The sequence below is a fragment of the Hyaena hyaena genome, unplaced genomic scaffold (assembly GCF_003009895.1).
Source record: "Hyaena hyaena isolate Hyena2069 unplaced genomic scaffold, ASM300989v1 scaffold_246, whole genome shotgun sequence".
NCBI classification, from domain to species: domain Eukaryota; kingdom Metazoa; phylum Chordata; class Mammalia; order Carnivora; family Hyaenidae; genus Hyaena; species Hyaena hyaena.
In genome coordinates this window covers 1,261,850-1,283,131 of record NW_024080877.1, presented here as the reverse complement: position 1 = coordinate 1,283,131, position 21,282 = coordinate 1,261,850, and the positions used below count along the sequence as shown (strand labels likewise).

General features: G+C 43.3%; 1 long non-coding RNA gene across 3 annotated transcripts in view; it reads left to right on the top strand.

Annotated features, from left to right (window-relative positions):
- The first annotated feature begins 6,415 nt into the window (after positions 1-6,415).
- LOC120240010 overlaps positions 6,416-21,282 on the top strand; it is a 39,386-nt gene continuing 24,519 nt past the window's right edge. For all 3 annotated transcript variants that reach the window (XR_005530559.1, XR_005530558.1, XR_005530557.1), the window contains exons 1-3: positions 6,416-6,748; positions 7,176-7,276; positions 21,115-21,242. This is a non-coding gene — a long non-coding RNA (uncharacterized LOC120240010). The remainder of the gene's footprint in view (positions 6,749-7,175; positions 7,277-21,114; positions 21,243-21,282) is intronic.

The window sequence follows — 21,282 nt, the reverse complement described above, 5'->3', positions numbered from 1 at the left end:
GCTGAAAGCCCACGTTGTCCGCAGTCTGTTTATATCGTAAGCCCTACTTGATTCCTTTTCTGTGAAGTCCTATAGACCAGTGCCTCTCAAACTCTGTGTGTCGAGTCTTGTTGCAAATGGTGATTCTGATGCAGGGGGTTAGGTGCGGGGCTGGAGATTCTGTGTTTTACCGAACACTTAAGTGACACTAATACTGCTGGTCTGAGTAGCGCTCTCTGAGGGCCAGGTCGCGAATCCCATCCCCGGTATCAGTGCTTTCCAAGTTTCTTTCTAATATGTGGGCCTTTTGTTTTTTCCCCCAAATGAAATCAGTATTTCATGAATTCAATTATAGAAGTTCAAACTTAACATTTATTTTTATTTTTATTTAAAGAAATTCTTTTAATGTTTATCTTTTAGAGAGAGAGGAAGGGGAGGGGCAGAGGGAGAGGGAGACACAGAGTCTGAAGCAGGGTCCAGACTCTGAGCTGTCAGCACAGCTGACCGTCCTGATGTGTGGTTTGAACCCAAGAACTGTGAGGTGATCGCCTGAGCCACCTTGGCGCCCCATACTTTGATTTTATTTTATTTTTTATATTTACTTATTTCTAGAGAGAGAGAAACAGAGGATCTAAAGCTGGCTCTGTGCTGACAGCACAGAACCCCGATGTGCGGCTCAAACTCATGAACTGCAAGATCATGACCTGAGCAGAAGTCAGATGCCCAACCAAGTAAGCCACCCATGCGCCCCATTAACATTTACTTTTAAAGCCAACTACTTGTACTGTTTGGCAAATACAAAAATACTTATGGATGACATCTTGTCTTGTGTCAGCCTCAGCTTCCATTTTTTTTCTGTATTTTATCGAGGAAAGCCTGATACAGGTGCATAGTTACAAATGGGTACATTTTCCAAAAATATAATTATCTGGAAATTGTAGGATGTTCCTCCAAGCAGGTCATGTTAAGGCATTGTTCTCCTTCACAATCACCACGTCAGGAAGATTTAGTCCAAGTCACCACAAAAGCATATAATTTGGTAGCAGAAGTTAATCCTTCGGTGAGTACAATACGTTAAAATTCTGTAGGTAATAATTTTCAGCATATCTATTGTTTTATTACTATTTTAAAATAAAGTGTAATTTAAAAAATGAAAAATCAAGTAACTGTATTACCTTGGAGCAGTTCCTCAGCCTTGGTCCTATAGCCACAGTGGGCTGGAGAATTCTTTGCTGTGGGGAATGTTTTGTGCCTTGTGGGTTATGTGCCACAGGGATCCTGCATCATCCCTACCCTCTACCCACTAGAGATCCGCAGCACCGCCCCCAGACCGGAGAATCTAAAAAGTCTCCAGACATTACCTAACGTCTGGGGCAAAATCGTTCCACTCTTTGAGAACCATTGCTCTAGAGGCACTAGAATCTGGGGAATCTCCTTTGAAAACTAATGGTTGAAAGCCTCCAATTAGCACTTAGCCTGTGCACCCCGTGGCCTGCTGGAGCAACTCTTTACAAGATCGTAGGGGCACCTGGGTGGCTCAGTTTGGTTAAACATCTGACTTCAGCTCAGGGCATGATCTCACAGTTCATGAGTTGGAGCCCCCGACAGGCTCTGTGTTGACACATTCTGTGTCTCCCTCTCTCTCTGCCTTTACCCCACTCACACTCTGTCTCTCTCCCTCTCTCAAAAATAAACACTAAAAAAAAAAAAAAAAGCCAAAAAAAAAAAAAAAAGATGATAAACCTCTTGTGAGCAGGACCACAAATGAAGTCTCAGCAAACACCCTGTGAACAGCGACTTGCTCAGGGATGATGCCCAGCAGCTCAGTTGGTCTAAAGACTAGCTAACTAGATACTTGCTTCATGGATTGATAGAGAGGCCAGCATCTGCCCCGGCTGCTTCATGTAGATACTGTGAGAGAAATCTGAGATAATGTATGTGAACATATTTTGAAAGCATGAATGTATAAATGTAAGGTATTAATAAAATTGGCCAAGTTCATTTGTTCATCTACATTTCTTAGCTTGTCTTCCCCCACCCAGGAATAAGAACAATGAAAAATTCTTACTTCTGTCCTGAAATTTTCTTTATTCTTCTAGAGTGGTATCAGCTCTATCGTTTATTAACTGTGAGGCCGTTAGTGCCTTACTTAATCTCTTTGAATCTCAATTTGTTCATCGGTAAACTAGAAATGATAATATTCGTTTTATAAGACTGTTTTGAGGATCAGTGAAGTAATATATGCAAAGTACCTAACACCCAAAGAAGTGACAAAGGAAGCACTTAGTAAATACTAGCTGCTCTGTTTTTGGAGTGTCTTTAAATACTCCTCTCTAAAGAAGAGAAGAGGTGGCAAAGACAATAAAAAACAGCAAATAGACTGAATGCCTTGTCCATTTAGCCTAGTAAAGGCGTCTTTCACTAACTCCACTCTTTCTGCTCACATCTATACACATTGCCCTGTCCATCCAGCCCCTCCTCACCACCCTGCATCATACAGGATGTTTTCTTCCCACTTGCACATACTGCCTCTTGAACTGCTGTTATCCCCTCGATCACCCAAACCAGAAGCCAGGGAATCCACTGGTAAAGCTCCAGAGGGTCAATTGCCCCACCCGCTGGAGACCTGTGGCAGCTCAGACCTTCATCAGTCCTTCTTGAACTATTGCAGGACGCCCCTAATATTGTTCCTACTGTCCAGGCACAGCCCCTTCAAAACCATTCTCCACTGCGTTCTAAGCTGACATTCCCCTACTCAACGTCCTTCAGTGATTTCTCACAGCTCAGAAAGATCAAGTCCAAGTACTCAGGCAAGACCCACCATGTCCTGCCTAGCCCCAGCTCTCAGCCTCATCTCCCTGTGCTTGCACCTTACTCTTAGGGAATACTTGGCATTTCAAGCTGTTCTTCATATTTGGACTTTTAGACACATTCTTCCTCCTTCTTGGTATGCCCATCCCCTTCCTGCTTGTCTACCTGCAAGCTCCTCTTCATCCCTTGGTGGTACCCACATCAAGGCATTTTTTTAAATATACACTTACACCAGGTAATCAGTGGCATGGAATGTAGTCAAATGACAGTGCTTCCTGCCCTTTTCCCCAGCACTCCTGAACATATGAAGTACTGGATCGTTGTATCATATGTCCACCAAGAAATGTAATCAAAAGAAGATTCTGAATATCCTACAACACATATAAAAACAAATGCAAAGTGCATGGACCAACTTCCCTGGGTGTCCAACCAGGTCTCCCCCATGGCTGATGCATCATAGTCCCAGACTGACATGCCCAACTGTGGGTGCGTATCTTCCACACTGCGGTCTCACAGCTTCTCAGTTTGCTAGGAAATCCTATAAATATTCTCCTTTTGGTTCTTGTGAGAGCTTGGGCAATGTATCCGCTTTGGAATGTATAAGTCACTCCTTCTCCACGGGAGAGGCCTCTCACTTGGGCCACAGCAGCCCGTGGGAGCCTCTGCCATCACCACCTCGGGATGTACCTGCAGCTCTGCCCTTCCTTTCACTCTTCCAGCCCTGTCTTTTTTCCTCTCCTCTTCCCTCCCCATCTCTTGGGTTGGTTTTTAATCTACTTCTATATCTGCCTGGCCAAATGAAAAGATACTTGTCACAGGAAGGGTAAAAGCAGATATACTAAAATTGTCTACTGGCCAAAGTTTACTGAGCACTTAATACATGCCAGGGACTATGCTAAGTGCTTCATTGTGTTAACTCATCCAATCCTCATGATGAACCTGTGAGTCAGGAACTTTTGTTTCCTCCAGTTTCATAGATGAAGAAACTCTGACATGAGAGGTGAAATCACTTACCCAAGTCCCCACAGCCAGCAAGCGGCAGAGAAAGAATTTGACCTCCAGGGCCCCTACTGCCATATTCCTACCTGTGAGAACTGCAACAGCTTTGGGGGTGTACTTTAACATCCCATTCAGCTGTCTACTCTATGGGGCTTCTTGACCACCTTGCCTTTAAAGGAAAAAAAAAAAGGATAGAGATAAAAGAAAATGGACAATGTACTTCTTCCTTTATGCTGTCTCTATGTACATGCTTTTATCATTGCACACGCCATACTTCAATGGCAGGACTTAGAACTGTGCCTTCTCAGCAGCCTTCCTATTCTGGATTAGCACACAGGATCGCTTCTCAGCCTTTTGGCTAAGGTCAAGTGTGGATTAGCACACAGGAGTTTGTTAAAATGAAGAGATTTTTCTAGAAACAGCCTAATTACAGAGTGGCCTTTGCCAGCTTGTTCCACGACAGCCATGGTCTTGTTTCATCTCTTTCATGGGCCAGCTGACTGAAGCCACAGGACTGAAAGACATTGCAGGGCCTGCATATGGTGGGAAGGCTTCTAACGGAAGGACACAGAAAATGAGGTAAAAGAACAGAAGGATGTTTGAGAAAAAATCCATGCCACTGTTGGACCACCGCTCTCTTTGTTTTCCTTTTGAACCAGAAGCCTTCCTGAGCCCAAGGGTGAGTATGATATTATACTGTGGCCATCCTCAGGATTAAAATTTTTTTAAGTGAACACAAAATAAAAGCTATCTGGACTGTAGAAAATGTCTTCTGTGGGGCCACTGTTGCTCAGACCTGGGCGTGAGCTGGTGACAGCCGAATGGGCATTTGTGCGCATACCACCTTGCTGCACCACCCTGGGTGCCGTGCGTGTGGGGCTTCTCAGCGTCGCCACATCCTGGCTTTCTTTGTGCTAACAGGTACAAAGTGGGTCTCCCACAAGAATAGCCTGATAAAAAGAAGGCTCCTGGGCCTTCTGGAAACATCCATACCCCAGCTTTTGGGGGAAAAGTTGGAGAATGATAGCAGGGAAAGGAAGGAAGGTCAAGGCTGGGGACCCCACAGAGGAAGAGGAAGAGGCAGGGGGCAGGGCAGGGCTCTGCTCTCCCTGTGCTTGTTCCTGTAACTGTGTATTCCAGATGGAGAGTTGTCTGCTGGAGGAAAAGTGCACCTGATAGCTCCGTCTTTGTAAGAGAGCAGAGGAGAGTCCGCTTATTAGGACATTGACTGTGGCCAATGAAATGCTGTATCGATGCATCTTGTGGTAAACTGGTCCTTTTCTGTCCTGAACATTCTCAGCTGGTGCAGATAGCTTCCGTCCTACAAATGAGTCCTTGCCTATGTGATAGGCAGCAGACACAGGCTGAAGTAAATACCCCCAGTCATCCCTTTCCATCTATCAGCTGGCATTCATAGCACCTTACCTTCCGCCTGAGAGGAGAGAATCATAATACAAACTAAGTGGCAGTCTCCTGTCCTTGCTTTCTTGGGCCTGGAGGGTGAGCATCAGAGAAGGTTCTGGAACAAGGAAGAGGGTAGAGCATGTTGGCAGCTGGCAGTCTTTGAATGTACCTGCTAAATGGGCCTATTCTCTCCAGTCCCCTTTGTAGGATTATATGACCATAGGGAAGAAGCAGAGGCAAACCTTTATTTACCAGTTTTACATTCTTCTACTTGCCATTTGCACCTGCTCTGACACTGACCTTAAGACATGGAGACTTCTACATTTGGGACTGCGGAAAATCTGACTAAAATATATACAGCCAAATTCTCACTTTGTGCTGGCCCCCAAACCACAAGGGCTATCTTCTGAATCATTCATTGTTTCTCCAACTTTGTTTCTGGTCTGCTCTAATTTTTTTTTTTTTTTTGATGACTAATAGATTTTAGGGGCACATTTTTAAAAGTTGAAGAGAATTGAAGTGTGAAGAAATGGTTTTGAGGTTGATAAAGTTTCTTTTTTGGATAAAACTCCCTTTTGCCATAGGCTGCTAAAAATGTATTTTAAAAGAAAGATGTTAAGCCACATCCTGTTTGGGAAATATCCCTTAGTTTCTCTTCTAGGAGACATTTAAGAACAGAGTGGAAAGAGCACTTTTATTTTCATTTCTGGCAGTAGTCAGCTCTTTTGCTGATTGCTTAACAGGAGGCCTCTCAAGGATGTCAGGAAAGGCAGAATAACCAGCACAAAAGAGCAATGAGACAAGTCCTCTGGCTTTAGACTCTGGGAGAACCATTGAGAGAAGAAGGGAAATGTCTGAGCCTGTAGAACTCCTGGTTTCACTCCTGCTGCTGCTATTGCTCTGAAGAGCCAACCAGGAGCCAAGGATGCAAGGGGGTATCTCTGAGATTCCCCTGTCACCTTTCTGCACCCCCCCCACCCTCAGCTTCCCTTTTGTGGGTATTCACAAAGAGCAGGTGGAATCAGCTTCTAAAATGTCCAATTGCTAGTGTTGTGAGTTGGGTTTCCTAGGAAACGGAAACCAAGGTGGAGATTTGTGTGCAGGTGGATTGTTGGAATGTGCTCTCTGGAACAACACTGTAGGGACATGGGGGAAACAGGGTGACAGAGAAGTTGTATTGTGATGCAATCACAACTAAGGCCTCAGCGTTAAAGCTGGGGCGGCCTCCTCAAATTGAGTCAAGGGAGCTTTCTGGACCCTCATGTCAATCAGATCCTGGCTGACCAGCAAGGGACATTACTATAACTGTAGGCCAGATACCTGCCTTCAGCTAAGGACAACTCTTGGGGAGAGACTCAACTGAGAGCCAAGCCTCTGGCAAACAATACTCCTAGAGCAGCTGGTGCAGTGAGTGCCTCGGCCCTGAAGGGGGATGCTAGCCAGTGCACTACAGTCCATCCCTTGTGCACTAAAATCTGCTTTTTGGTATAAGAAACATCTCATTTGAAACATGTTCCCTAGGATTCTTCAGCTCTCTGTGGGAACTTAAAATAAGGTTAGTAACACGAATTACAGCCCCCACAGCTAAAGCTGATCTTGAAACAACTGATCCTCATTGTCTACCACTTATTCTCAATTTTCCTTAGCCTCAGCTAGCACCTATCCTAGTGTCGGTGGCTATCCTCTTGCGGAGAATGAGGATCCTCAGCCCTAAGCTCTCTGAGTCTGTGGTTGCCAGACTGGCTGTACTTGTTGATTTACCATTGTAATTGGTCAAAGGAGTATCAAGAGGTATCTGGTGGATTACTGGGTGTCAAACATAATCCAGCCTGCCGCATTGTGTGAAAGCAGTCCTCCCCTCCTGTACCCCTGCCAAGAGAGTAATGCCTCTGCTTGCTGCTCGTCTGTCTATTCAAAGAGCTCAAAGTGAACGAGCAACAGTCATAGCTTAATGTTGAATAAGACTTTTTTGTGACTTCTAGTGGAAGGATTTCTCCCTCTGGGAGCCAGGACCTCTAAACAGCCAGACAGAGTTGCAGGATCTATAAGCATAAAATTTCCAGGTGAATCACTGGGAGTGATGGTGAGTACAGCCTTCTTCCCCACCCCTCCCCCTATCCCTTGACTTCTGGACTCATGAATTCTACCTACTGTGGACGCAGTCCTTCATAATGGTCATTATCGTTAAGGTGCATACTGCATCCTAGAAGATGGTATTTCCAAGACAACTCAGCATTAAGTCATCCCCATTATTTGATCAGGCTGACAACTTCTGGGTGGAATGGTGGGTAATGGGATCAGTGGATCCCCTGATGTGCCCACAACATGCCTCCCTGGCTGTAAAGTGAGGCCCTCGATCCTTTGTGATACTCTACAGGATTCTCTTAGTGGGTGAAACATTGAAAGGATAGTGGATGGATAGGGATGTTGTAAAGATAAATCAAAATATGTAATATATGACCATTCCAGTCAAGGGAAATCACTGACCCTTGAAGGATGGAAGGAGTCCAATACAACCAGCTTACCACTGGATGGTTAGTTGGTCCCCATGAGGGATGGTGTTTTATTAGGAACTCAATGTTGTTCCTGTTGGCGTACTTGGACATTCAGCAGTGACATTAGCTAGACCATCCCTGACAAGTAGGAGTATAGATTACTAATTAGTAATGTATTTTTGTATTAAATAATCAGCTTTTGAATTTATTTCTATTAGTTTTACTGTTTTCCGTTCATTAATTTCTCTTTGTATTTTTATTAATTTCTTCTTGTTGATTTGCTTTAGTGCTTTGTTATTTTATTGTGGTGGTTATTCTTTTTCTGACTTTCCCTACCCACCCTTTTTAAAAGTCAGAGGACCTCTGAATGTCTTGTCACAGAAAGCTTTTGGGGCAGGTATTGGCTAAATGCTGCAGTCTGCTGCCCCAAGGGCTCATAATGACTTCCCTTCTTTCCTTCACCTCCTAAGGTGGGTAGTCATTCTTGGCTACATATCTTTATCTTGCTCATATTCAGGGACACCAAACAGTTTCCAGGAAGGCATCAAGTTTCTTGCTAGGATAAGAGGCCTGTTGTGCTTTTTGTGGTGTGCGTGCGTGTGTGTGTGTGTGTGTGTGTGTGTGTGTGTGTGTGTAGTCCCAGGAAGGAGCTTTTCCAATGCATTCTTGAAACTGCCCTTGGCTTAGAAGGAAAGTAATAGAAGACACAGTCTTGGACCTTAGGGAGTAGCTTCCTATGGACATCAACAAATGGATGGAGGGGTAGGTCCAGGTTGTCCCAAATGTACTTCAAGTCTTTGTGGTTCAGTTGGGGAAGGCTTTCCTTTAATCTGCCTAAGCCTCAATTCCCCGTTCTATCAAATGTCCTTGCTGGGTCATTGTGTGGATTAAATGAAATGCCAAGTACAGAGCTTGACATCTAGTACGTTTATTGTTATATGGATGTTATAGTCGTCATGGGCTCTCTACATAGCATGCAAGCTGTCCTGAGGGCAGGCAGTCCTCTGAATCACTCCATTATCGCCCTAACATTGAGTATACATACTACTCTATAAATGCTTGTAGGAGCTAACTGAATAATTTCTTTTCTTCTTAAGTTTATTATTTGTTTTGAGAGAGAGAGAGAGAGAGAGAATGAGAGAAGAGAGGGGAAGGGCAGAAAGAGAAGGAGAGAGAGAATCCCAAGCAAGCTCTAGCATAGAGCGCAATGTGGGGCTCAGTCTCATGAACTGTGAGATCATGACCTAAACTGAAATCAAGAGTCAGACTCTTAGCCAACTGAGCCACCCAGGAGCCCCTAGTTTTATTTTTAATTGCTAAAACTTTGAAGTAACTAAGACGTCCTTCAGTAGGTGAATGGATAAATTAGGGTTCATCCAGACAATGAAATATTACTAAAAAGAAATGAGATATCAAGCCCTTCAAAGGCATGGAGGACACTTAAATGCAGTGAGAGAAGCCATACTGTAAAGGCTACCTACAGCATTATTCCAACTTAGGACATTCTGGAAAAGGCCGAACTCTGCAGACAGTAAAAAGATCAGTGACTTCCAAGGGTTAGTGGGGAGGGAAGAATGGATAGGCAGAGCACAGAGAATTTTTTTAGGACAGTGAAACTATTCTGTATGATACTACAATCGTAGATATATGTCATTATACATTTTTGTCCAATCCATAGAACCTAAAACACCAAGCATGGACCCTAATGGAAACTGTGGACTTTAGGTGATGGTGATGTGTCAATGCAGTTTCATCTGTTGTAACAAATGTGCCACTGTGGGGCAGGACGAACACAGCAGGGGAGGTTGCCCATGTGTGGGGGTTGGGCACATACAGGAACTCCTATACTTTCTGTTCAATTTTTCTATGAACCTAAAATTACTCTTAAAAAATACATTCATAAATAAAACATTAAAAATTTGTAAAAAATACATCCCATTTAAATAAAAGCAAGCCAGATGAATGAGTAATGAATTTATGTAATGGGGTTCCTGTGGATAGGTGCTGGGGTCCAAGTGATAGGCAGTGCATCCAGGGAGTAAGCAGAAAAAAATGAAAGTCTTTTTTTTTTTTTTCACAAATAGTTTATTGTCAAGTTGGTTTCCACATAACACCCGGTGCTCATCCCCACAAGTGCCCTCCTCCATGCCCATCTCCCCCTCCCCCCCCACACCCATCAGTCCTCAGTTTGTTCTCTGTATTCAAGAGTCTTTCATGGTTTGCCTCTGTCCCTCTCCCCCAATACTTCCCCCCTTCTCCTCCCCCACAGTCCTCTGTTAAGTTCCTCCTAAGCCTCCTATACGTGCAAACATATGGTATTTGTCTTTCCCTGCCTGACTTATTTCGCTCAGCATAACCCCCTCAAGGTCCATCCATGTTGCTACACGTGGCCAGATTTCATTCTTTCTCATTGCCATGTAGTATTCCATGGTATAGATAAACCACATCTTTTTGATCCATTTGTCTGGTGATGGACACTTAGGCTCTTTCCATGTTTTAGCTATTGTGGAGAGTGCTGCTATGAACATTGGGGTACATGTGCCCCTATGCATCAGCACTCCTGTATCCCTTGGATAAATTCCTAGCAGTGCTACTGCTGGGTCCTAGGGGAGTTCTATGGGCCTATCTTCCCCAATCTTTTCTTGAAAAGAATCAACTCAGAACAAATTTTAAAAGGTTATAACCATATTCTTTTTAATCATTCAAAAGTGAAAATAGCTCCTTTTGGGGCATCTGGCTGGCTCAGTCAGGGCCATGAGTTCAAGGCCTATATTGGGGGTAGAGTTTACTTTTTAGAAATGAAAAATAGGGTGTCTGGGTGGCTCAGTTGGTTAAGTGCCTGCCTCTTAGTTTAGGCTCAGGTCATGATCTCACAGTTGGTGAGTTCGAGCCCCACATCGGGCTCTGTGCTAATAGCTCAGAGCCTGCTTGGGATTCTCTCCTTACCTCTCTGTCTGCCCCTCCCCTGCTCTCTCTCTCTCTGTCTCTCTCTCTCTCTGTCTCTCTCTCTCTCTCAAAATAAACTTCAGGGGTGCCTGGGTGGCTCAGTCGGTTAAGCTGCAGACTTCAGCTCAGGTCATGATCTCACAGTTTGTGGGTTGAAGCCCTGCATTGGGCTCTGTGCTGAGAGCTCAGAGCCTGGAGCCTGCTTTAGTTTCTGTGTCTCCCTCACTCTCTCTGCCCCTCCCCCATCCTCTAACTTTCTCTCTCTCTCTCATACACACACACGAATAAATAAACATTTAAAAAATTTTAAATAAACTTTAAAAAATGAAAAATAAAAAGTATTCCTCTCCTCCAAAAGAAAAAAGAGCTCCTTTTGACTCTGATAAGTAAAAAGCATATTCTTATAACCAAGATTACCTATTTTACTGAAAACGATGTCACTAAGAAAATTGGCACTAACTGTACTTTTTAAAAAATGTTAAGTTTATTTACTTATTTTTGAAAGAAAGAGTGAGAGAGCACAAGCGCAGCGGGGAGGAGGGGTGTTGCAGAGAGAGAGGAAGGCACAGAATCCCACACAGGCTCCAGGCTCCACACCATCAGTGAGATCATGACCTGAGCTGAAGTTGATGCTTAACCGACTGAGCCACCCAGGTGCTCCTTTACTTAAGTTTGATTATGTGATCATGTTTAGAAAGTAGCAACATGGAGGCAGGCATTTTTTCCTCTAAGCCAAAGTCGGAGAATCAGCTCTCCAAGACCAGTGCATCACAGTCAGCTCAGTTGGCCTACCATTGTGCTGGCCGTTGTTGCATTTTCACACCACCTGGGGAAGCCCAAATCACAAGTTCCCCGTAGGGAGCTATCAAAGGGTTGTGGGAAGCTGCTGGGAGCCGATGTGGTTAAAGTAGTATCTTGTGAAGACTAATATGTCAGCTGTGACAAGAACAGATTCAATCAGGGAAAAAAACAGAGGCAGAGAAATGTTACATGATGTTATCACAACAGACAGGAGGTGATAAGGACCCAAAGTCTGGTGAGAGCCATAGCATGCAAGAAAGGAGTATGAGATGTAGGGATAAGTGAAAAGTCAAGACAGTGGCGGAGAAGCTGGGCACTGGGTACAGGTATATGGCCTTCTCCCTTGGGAGGTGTGATGTAAGGCCCAAAATGAAGGCTCAGTATTAGGTGCTGACTTGACAATTGGTAAAATCATGAGAGTCTCAAATGGCCTATTTACAAGTTCCCCTCCCCCACTCCGTTCCCACAGGTAAGATTCTCTTGCCAAGGGGACCAGGCACAGCTCCTGCTTAACCCTGAGAAGTGAGTTCCATTTCCCTACTAGCCTATGGAGCATTTCAAACAGACCAATCACATCTTCCCATGGGAGCCAGGAGTCATTTCTCCATCTTGATACCACAAAGCCTGCTTCCCATAGCCCTGATTCCTGATCTGCTCTGTTCTCAAGTACAGCCCATGCTTGGCCCTGCATGGCTTGCAGTGTCTTGTCTTACCTCCCTGGGTGGTGAGTATATGTGGCTCTGGGTATATGTGTGTTGGGTATCCCCTATTCAGTCATTCCCAGAACCCTAGGTAGGAATCCTCCTCAAAGAATGGGGTGAATAAAAAGTAGTTAAAATTGGAGGCAATACAGGGGCACCTGGGTGGCTCAGTTAAGTGTCCAAGCCCTGCCTCAGACTCTGTGCTGACAGCTCAGAGCCTGGAGCCTGCTTCAGATTCTGTGTCTCCTTCTCTCTGCCTCTCTCCCACTCATGCTTTGTCTCTCTGTGTGTCTGAAAAATGAATAAACTTTAACAAAAATAGGAGGCAATACAAGCAGGGTGGGGCAGAGTCCAGTTTCACACATAGACATGGAGAATTTCAAAGCTGGATAAACCTGTCTCACCCTGTAAACAAGGAAACAGACCTAGAGGCCAAGGTTTCTGCCTCTCGATACCTTTTCCATGCCTTACCAAGAGGATTTGAAAGCTAAGTGTATAGGAGGTATATAAAGATAAATATCATTAAACAACTAACTATATGAGAAAGTATAGCAGTTTCAGACGATGCTATCTTCCTCCAGAATGGATCTGCTTTTGCCTCCGGAAGGCAGTTAGAATAGATAGGGCTGCTCACCTGAATCCAGATCTGAACGGAACTGGGCTGTAGTGTTGCTGACAACAGCACTCTTCCCCATTCTTCCTTCCTCCCTGGTGCAGCCCTTCAGGGATCACAACTGTGAGCCTCAAGCATTTACCTACACTCCTTCTCTTTGATGAGCCCACAGCCCCAGTTTTCATCTTCTCAACCTTATGAGACTGCTTGGCTTCTCTGTTTCTTAGCCAACCCTTTAAAAAAAATTATTCTTAGAGTCCTAAGAACATTTGTTTTGAGGGGGAGGGGTTTTCCCCAGCTTTAGTGATAATGAATTGATCAGCTATCCCTCTCTGATTGTATCCTCAGCTCTGAGCCCCATCCCTCCTAGGATTCAGCAAGTACCCGAAGCAGAGAAGGAGCCCCATGCTGGCTCTCCTCTGCGTGCATTTCCTTTCTCTCCAGGACTGTGCCTCTAAATTCTGCCTGCTGTGGTAACACTGTGCCTTTAAACAGATGGATCTTTTTAAAAACCAAACTATTCCAGACACATCTGGATCTGTGAAATGCCTGACTCTTGGTTTCAGCTCAGGTCATCATCTCATGGTTCACGAGTTCGAACCCCTCTTGGTTTTGGCTCACGTCATGATCTCACGTTTCGTAAGTTCAAGTCCTGCATCGGGCTCTGTGCTGGCAGTGCGGAGCCTGCTTGGGATTCTCTCTTCTTCCCACTCTCTCCGCACAGCCCCCTAAAATAAGTAAATAAACTTAAAAAAAAAAAAAAAACCCAGCTATTCTAGTTGTGTTTAGTAGAGCTGGTCTAATACAAGTTGACTGTTTAGCCAGAGTGGAAATCCAGTTAATAAAACGTTTAATTATCTACTATCTGCTCAGCATTGTGGAGCCTCTGATCATGAAAGAGAAACAAAAGACATGTTCCCTGCCTCTCCTTCATGTGGGGAGAGAGGACAGTGCTGGAAGAGTTACAGCGCCGAAAGAGAACAGCATTCGGAGAGGCGGAGGCACTCAAGTCGAGCCGTAGTCATCAAAGAAAGTCTTTTTTGTTCCTCATCTCCCCCACCGGAACAATAATGAAGTCTCCCTGTCAATCCGTGAACATGCATGTGCAGATGCACAGAAACACACTTTTAGAAGAGACTGAGTCTGGATTAGGAGCGTGAGACCAGAGCAGTGTGTGATGAAGACCAGGCAGGATGTCTCAGCCCCACTCTGGCCAGCCTGGTGCCTCAGACTAAGGCAAGGTCTGCACACAGGCACGCTTGGGCTCTAAGCAGCTACTTTTTCTTTTCTCACGTTTTTAAAACATTTAAAAAATTTTTTTATGTTTATTTTTGAGAGAGAGACAGAGTGTGAGTGGGGGAGAAGCAGAGAAAGAGACACAGAATGTGAAGCAGGCTCCAGGCTCCAAGCCATCAGCACAGAGCTTGACGTGGGGCTTGAACTCACAAACCATAAGATGATGACTTGAGCCGAAGTCAGCCGCTTAACTGACTGAGCCACCCAGGTGCTCCTCTTTCCTACCTTTGATGGTCTCTCACTTTCTTGTCCATTCCTTTCCTGTTTTTGAATCAAAACTATAATGAGATATTTCCATGGAAATAGGTGGGAGAATTTGCCTCTAAGTGACCCATCGAGGCAAAACTATTGTAATTCCGTGTCATCTCAACTTAATGTTCGCCTGTGAGGCAAGACTATTTTCCTGACTTGGCAAGTTTAAAAAGAAACAGTGAGGCTAAGTCACAGAGGTGTTAAAAGGTTCAAAATGGTCACCTTTTCCTCCACACCCACGTAAGCCCTTTCCCAGAATCTTTTCAATCAAAAGATATTCTCCCTCTTTCATCTCTTCTTTATCTTTCTGATTCCCCTTGTAATCACCTTTCTGGAAGGTCTAATACCCTGAAGTATTAGGAGATGATTCCCAGTCTCTATAACTCAGCTTACAAGTTTCCCTGAGGCAAAAGTACCTCTTATTTTGGTTGATGTCAACAATTGAGAAGAACACAAAGATTGCAGATGGTTGCGTTGTGAGCAAAGCGTTAGCTTTTCTATTAGAAAAACCAAAACAGAACTATCTGAGCCACCCCACTGCTTTGCAGCTTTGTTCTCCTAGGCCTGAGAGATGGCCAAGGGATATGCTCTCTCCAGAAGGAGGAGGTCAACAGGAAACATCACGGGTGCTGGGAAAATGAACAAAAACTTCCAGGATTTTTGGGATGGCCACATGGACTCTTCTATTTATTTTCATTTAAACATGTCCACCCACCGCTCCCCAGGTGTGGCATTCTCAGCTCATCCCACTGACCTCTTTACTCACTGATAAGTCTGTTGCTGATTTCTGGTTCAGTGAAGGCCTTTCCCTGTGGTAAAGGCTGGGAGGGACAAAGCGTTCGCAGCAGGAAGGCTCAGCTGTTCTGCTGTTTGAGCAAGAGACCCAGCTAAGCTGTTTCTTTGGGTTTCTGCACAGCAGCAGGTAGTGTGGCTTAAGCCAGAGACTTCTGAGGGTCAGATGGAGTTGCAGCTTGGAAGAAGGAATTGGGAGTGAGGAGGGCTGAGATGGGGCAGGAACAAGGATGTGGGGAATATGAATGAGGTTTTTGTCTCCCCTAGGGATGATGGGCAGGTTCTTTAAAATCTTTAAAAGTCACTATTTTCACTCTCTCCACTAATGACTATTTCCTTTGAAGGATGATACCGAGTGAGACCAATGTCATGTAGTCAAAAGGCAGAATGAAAGCAGGAATAACTGTCCATTGTCTAGTCACGTCTGCTGTTGAGGAAGGAAGGCATAGCCCAGTCCAGCCATACACAACACAGAAAAGTAATCCCCTATTTTAAGGGTTCAATTGCTTCAATTCCTCAAAATGTGAAGTCCTCACCCCCAGTATCTCAGAATGTAGCCTTATTTAGTAAGAGGGCTTTTACAGAGGTAATCAAGTTAAAATGAGTCAGATGGACTCTATATGATTGTGTCCTTATAAAAAGAAGAAATTTGGAAATAGACACACACGCAAGATGGCATCTAAGGATGAAAGCAGAGATTGGGGTGATGCTTCTACAAGCCAAAGGAACACCAAAGATTACCAGCAAAGCACCAGAAACTAGAAGAGAGACATGAACCAGATTTCACAGCCATTAGAAGCAACCAATTCTGCCAACATCTTTTTTTAATTTTTAATTTATTTTTTACTTTTATTTTTTTCAAGTTTTTATTTATTTTTGGCAGAGAGAGAGCATGAGCAGGGGAGGGGCAGAGAGAGAGGCAGACACAGAATTTGAAGCAAGCTCCGGGCTCTGAGCTGTCAGCACAGAGCCCGACGCAGGGCTCAAAGTCACTAACCATGAGATCATGACCTGAGCCGAAGTCAGAAACTTAACCAACTGAGCCACCCTTGCGCCCCTGCCAACATCTTGATCTAGAATCTCTAACTCTCAGAACTATGACAAATAATGTTCAGTTGTTTAAGCTACCCAGTTTGTGGTACTTTGTTTACAGTAGCTCTAGCGAACTATTATATTCACTCTAGTGTCCAACTCTAATTGTCAGGCACATTTCCCTTGGTGATTGTAGTCATCTCCTTGTAGTAAAGAAACAGAAATTGAAGGAATGTGAAATGAAACAACAGCAAAAAAGATCAAACTATGGACTATATGGTTAGTATTTTATACAAATACTATATATAACAAATCCCAGAAAGGATTTGTTAGGAAAATAGAGACAGTATGACTGACACCTTATATATTTTTCTTCATCATAACTATTCCCATATCAGTGGGGGAGAGGGGAAATTTGGTTTGGTAAATGGTTGAAAGTTTTGGAGATGCTGGAACAGTAAGAGAAAGTGACAAGAGGAAGGGATAAAGAACTGTGGTAGAAGATAAGTTGATAAAGAGGCAATCTAAAAAAAAAAAAAAAGAGGCAATCTGCAGGTGAAATGGGATGAGCTATAATAACAAATAATCTTCAAGGAATGAGATTTTTGGATCTATGTATTTTTACAAGGTGTTCAGTATAGATACATATTTATTTTCTACCTCATTCTAGAAACTAGGTGTATTTTTTAAGTTTATTTATTTATTTTGAGAGAGAAAGAGAATGCAAGCAAGGGAGGGGCAGAGAGAGAGAGGGAAAAAGAGGATCCCAAGCAGGCTCCACACTGTCAGCTCAGAGCCTTACACAGGACTGGAACTCACAAGCTGTGAGATCATGACCTGAGCAAAAATCAAGAGTCAAATACTTAAGCAACTGAGCGACCCAGGCACTCCGTATTTTTAAGTGTCATCAAGAACACAAATAAAGTTTTAGGTAAGAGCATTTGTGAGAGATGGACTAAGCAAGGAGGCAAAAGCTAAAAAGAGGTTGTTTAGTTTGTCCATAGAATTTTCCTATGATTGCACCATCCAGAAGTGAACCCTCGACTAATTTCCTTTCCAGATGGTATCATGGAACAGATCTGTGTATAGTCAGGGCTCCCAGAATTCTGACAAAATTCTTTCTGTCCTTGTGTGTATCCCCAGTGGTTGCTCTTTGCAGTCTAAGAAACAATGGATTCTTCCATTTGAGATAGTATCTTCCCAGGTGTGACACTTGGAAACTCTAATTATATTTTCAATGAATAATGCTGCAGCCTGTGACCTCCTCCTAGAATACCCTACATAGAGCCTCACACAGCAGATATGAATATTAGTGTCAAGTAGATAACAGTTCTTTATCATACTGGTATTTGGGGGAAGGACTAATATCCACCAAAGGAGCTGACAGTGTTAGAACATGTCCTGTATAGTATTATGGGTTTCACAAACAATTCAATTCTCAATGTATCCAAATCTCTGCAATAAAATGTTATAAAGTAGTGGGATGCTCCTCTGGGAACAATACATGTGATATGTCTTACCTAGTATGTACTAAGACAGCCAGGTATATTACATAGATTCTGCCACCACAAATGGTTCAAAGGACTCTTTCATAGAAGGTGACATTTAAACATATCTTAGAGACCATGTACAGCATAATATCTCTTGATCTTATGAATCTCATTCAGTGCTTGAGAGCTCAAGCCCACCGTAGTCATATCAATGAGGGAAGAATTTGTAAAAGGACAAATGTTTGACTCCAAGTAAGAAAGGAAAAGAGATACTCTCACAGCAGAATTCACTTACTAGCTACCAAACTCTGTGGAGCTCTTTCTTCACCAGTGGTGCTAACTAATGTCCCGTCTAATCCCCCCACTGAGCACTCCCTACCTGATCTCCCTGACTGATCCCAACTTGGGTCTGGCAATGAGGAGCCCAGATGAAGCAGGGGAGGGTCCAAGAAATGGGCTAGGGCTCTCTAGTCCATCTGTGGCAAAGAACTCATGCTCTTCATTTGCTGCTGAGGACATGGGCAGTAGAAGTTCCATACAGCTAGAGACATTGGGGCCAGCAGTTTCTGTCTTCCTTGTTTCTAGGAAGTAACGTGGTACCATGCCACCTCATCATCATTCCTGTATTAACTGAAACTTTTTCTTTTTCTTTTTTTTTTTTTTTCCATTTAATAAACATGTATTAAGGGGCACCTGGATGGCTCAGTCGGTTAAGTATCTGACTTCAGCTCAGGTCACGATCTTGCGGTTTGTGAGTCTGAGCCCCGCATTGGGCTCTCTGTTGTCAGCACAGAGTCCTTTTTGGATCCTCTGTCTCCCTCTTTCTCTGCCCCTGCCCCCTTCTCCAAAGAAAACATTAAAAATAAATTAAAATTAAAATTAAATTTAAAAACATGTGCTAAGTGCTTGAGCTAGGCCAGGCAGCATGAGTATGGTTTCAAGAAGCTTTCCAATCATCAACGTTAAGATCTTTAACACACATTTATTTGTTTTACACTTATAGGTATTGGAGATAAAAGTCCTGGCCCATGTTTCGAAAAATCATTAAAAAAGAAAAGTTGTATCTATTATTTACACTGAAATCTCAATAAATTTACCACTCTGATTTACATTTGGATGATATTATTATAATGTTACAATACACATGTTTCAGAGCAGTGGTTCTCAACCTTGGCCCAGATCATCTAGAGAGTTAAAAACACAACAACAACTCGGTGTATTCAGCCCTACCTCAATGAATTGTATCAGAATGTCTGGCAACAGGGTCTATATCATATTTTTATACTATATATATTTTAAAGACTCTAGTTGATTCTACTCTACAACCAGCACTGAGAACTATTACATTACAACTTCTGCCTTAGGCACTCCGAGTCTAAACAATACCCGGCACATACTAGCCCACCCATAATATATTTTATTCTAATATTTTGTTCACCTTTTTTCCTTACCAGGCTCCCAGCAGACTAACTGGCACAGTTTAGGGACACAACGGTTGGTTACTCCTTTTCACTCTTCCTCTTGCTAGAAAGTTCCTGGAGAAAAGTAAAGCACGGTAGTATTTAGGATTTGAAATGTGCTTGGCAAAATATCCATATTGAGGGAAATTTAAGCTGAAATAAATGACTGTGCTCTTATTCATATGGATATATCAATGTTCATTATCATATATAATTACATGAGATAATATTCAAACAATGATATTTTATCACTGCTAAGAGAAAACGCTGAGAGGCTCATTGGGAAAACTTTTGAATATGTTGATGAAATATGGCACAGAAATATAACACTGCCAGTATTAGACCCGGCTATATTATTTTAGGTTCAGAATGGGCACCTCAGAATAAAGAAATTGAATACACTAAAAGTTAAACAATTTTCTCTCATTTCTAAATATTAGAGTGTAGCTCACTTCAAAAGAATCTGTGTAGCCACTGGCTATTTATTTTCTGACTGGCTCATTTCATTTGGCCTTCTTAATAAACAATTTCTGCTTAGTCACTAAAAGTTTTTAAAATGCTTTTGATCTAATTCTTTTGATGGGGTGGCAGAAAACTTGCTATCAAATGTCCTTTGGCAAAAATCCAGTTTCCAAAGAGGCTAAGAGGGAAAGGAGGTCTTCTAAGCCATTGCCCATGAGGGGAAATTACTTCACTCATTCACTCGGCAAATAGTTGTTGAGTCCTTGTCTGAATGAATGAAGGAAGGACTAGGAATCCTATGATCAGTGAAGGAGTCCTCTGGGGTAATGCTTTCCAGAGAAAATGCTTTCTCATGGAAATGTCTGTGCCTTCCCCAAGTGAAAAATAACATTTTCTTTTTCATGTGAATAGATTTCTTTTATATAGAACTTTATTACGTTAGGGGTTCTCACTGAGGCTTGTAACCCTGCGATGGAGGACAGATGGGTTCTGAGCCAGTAAGTACAGGAGAGAGAGATGGTGAGGGTGGGCAGAAGAAGGAAGAAAATGAGGGCTATTTGAATCTTCTTCTTAGCCTCAGTCGGCTGAAAAACCACAAGTTATGGCTTGGGGTTTTGATGTTAGTTTAACTGATGTTTATTTTACCCCTTAATAAAATAAATGTTCGCTTCCTAAGTCTGCTGTGTAATGTGGTGTCCCTCAAAGATGGTAGAGGGAAACACATGAATATAATATATCTCATATGTCAGGGATCTCTGGCTTTTCCTTGCTACCTGGCTTGGGATATGTCACTGGAGGACCATTTGCAGATAAGCAGTGGCTGAGGTGAGCTTGGGTGGCTTTAGGGCAGCCCTTCTCCAAGTTACTGTGCATACAAATCATCCTGGATCAGGAAAAGTGCAGATTCCAGTTCAGCGGGATTGCAGTTAGGACCCGGGAACCTGCATTGCTAACAAGCCCCCGGCCATGCCAATGTCCACCAAACATACGGAGCGCAGGACGAGCTTAGAGGCCCTCTGGCTGTTGGTAATAAGAGAAAGAGGGGCGCCTGGGTGGCTTAGTCGGTTAAGCGTCCGGCTTTCGCTTAGGTCATGATCTCGCGGTTCGTGGGTTCGAGCCCCGCGTCGGGCTCTGTGCTGACTGCCAGCTCGGAGCCTGGAGCCTGTTTCAGTCTGTGACTCCCTCTCTCTCTGACCCTCCCCTGCTCACGCTGTCTCTCTCTCTCTCTCTCCTAGAAATAAATAAAACAAAAAAAAAAAAAAGAGAAAGAGTTGGTATAAGATCTAAAATCTTTTCTCCTCCAAGAGGCTTTCCCAGACTCCTCAAAACCAAACTGCTTTATTTTCCAGACAAAATCCTCCCTCAGATTACTTGAAACAAAGGTCACATCTGAAATCCTTCATGTGTGTTTCTGGGTATCAAGAGATCTGATGTTTTTGCCAGTAAAAAGCTTTGGGGACTCCAACACAATTATCCGTACTTAAAAGCCATAAAGTTAGTTAAAAGGACCTATTTTTGTGTTGAAAAATGTGTATGATTGTATCTTTTCTTCTATTTGTTCACGTCAGTCTTGTCCCTTAGATTATTAACTTTGGGGGATAGACTAGGTCCCTCTCAGAACCACAGAAACTACCAAACAGAGGGACAGGAAGACATCAAGGAGTCAGCCAGTTCAGGGTGTCCAGTCCTGGTACAGCCACCACTGCGGGGTAAGTGAGGTGGGTTTAGATGGAACAGGAACAACCATTT